The sequence below is a fragment of the Micropterus dolomieu genome, linkage group LG03, assembly GCF_021292245.1.
Source record: "Micropterus dolomieu isolate WLL.071019.BEF.003 ecotype Adirondacks linkage group LG03, ASM2129224v1, whole genome shotgun sequence".
Lineage (NCBI taxonomy): Eukaryota > Metazoa > Chordata > Actinopteri > Centrarchiformes > Centrarchidae > Micropterus > Micropterus dolomieu.
Genome location: NC_060152.1, coordinates 34,714,158 through 34,715,451, shown reverse-complemented (window position 1 = coordinate 34,715,451; position 1,294 = coordinate 34,714,158). Strand labels below are relative to the sequence as shown.

The 1,294-nt window shown below is 49.5% G+C and overlaps 1 protein-coding gene across 5 annotated transcripts in view; it reads right to left on the bottom strand.

Annotated features, from left to right (window-relative positions):
* Positions 1 to 1,294, bottom strand: part of dcst2 (DC-STAMP domain containing 2) — a 22,893-nt gene that overhangs the window by 9,530 nt on the left and 12,069 nt on the right. The window lies entirely within an intron of this gene.

The following is a 1,294-nucleotide window of genomic DNA, read 5'->3' as shown; positions in this document are numbered from 1 at the left end:
TGCACCGACAGTTGATCTTTTCTCTCCAAGTTGCTTTCCGATTCTCTTGTAGCCCATCCCAGCCTTGTGCAGATCAACAATCTTGTCCCTGATGTCCGTAGAAAGCTCTTTGGTCTTGCCCATGGTGGTGATGTTGGATGCTGGTTGTTTGGGTGTTGACAGGTGTCTTTTATACAGGTAACGAGGTGAGGCAGGTGTATTTGATGTAGATAATTGGTTGGGATTGGGGCTGTGTCTTAAAGAAAGACTAACTGGCTTGTAGGAGCCAGAATACTTGCTGTTTGGTAGGGGGTCAAATACTTGTTTTTCCTCATCAGATGGTCATCAATTTTTATAAATTCATATGATGTGATTTTCTGGAATTTTCTTTGGGATTCTGTCTTTCACTGTTAGAATGTACATATGATTAAAATTATAGATTGTTGCATTCTTTGTAAGTGGGCAAACCTGCAAAATCAGCAAGGGGTCAAATACTTATTTCCCCCACTGTATCCCTGCGACCCTGTACGCAGGATAAGCGGTTGACGATGGATGGACACACTAAATATATCATGAGATTATAAATCTGATGTTTGGGACGTTTGGGTTTCACAGTGAGGACTCTCAGGTCTCAGGGGCACTTCAGCAGGTAGAGGGAGGTACTTTATTGTCTCCTCTGCATTTAACCCCAAGAATTGGGAGCAAAGGGCAGCTGATGGCACTGGCTGGAGAACCTAACATGTTTTTAATGGTGGGGGAAACCGGAAACCTACATGCAAACTCCACACATAAAAGCCCGGGATGAACAGGGTTCAGACCCGGAACCTCCATGCTGTGAGGCCACAGTGCTATCGACTGGGCCGAGGGGGGGTTGAAGTAGAGGTTTTCAGAAAGAACCCTGAACCAACGCAACTGCAAGTAAAGTACAAGAATGAATCAAGCAGGAACCACCGGGTCTGAAAAGTGAAACAATGCTGAAGCACCTTAAACCTGCGTCCTCTCTAGCGGCCAGCAGGGGGCGACTTATACCTGCGTCCTCTCTAACAGCCAGCAGGGGGCGACTTAAACCTGCGTCCTCTCCAGCAGCCAGCAGGGGGCAACTTAAACCTGCGTCCTCTCTAGCAGCCAGCAGGGGGCGACTTAAACCTGCGTCCTCTCCAGCAGCCAGCAGGGGGCGACTTAAACCTGCATCCTCTCCAGCGGCCAGCAGGGGGCGACTTAAACCTGCGTCCTCTCCAGCGGCCAGCAGGGGGCGACTTAAAGCTGCGTCCTCTCCAGCAGCCAGCAGGGGGCGACTTAAACCTGCGTCCTCTCC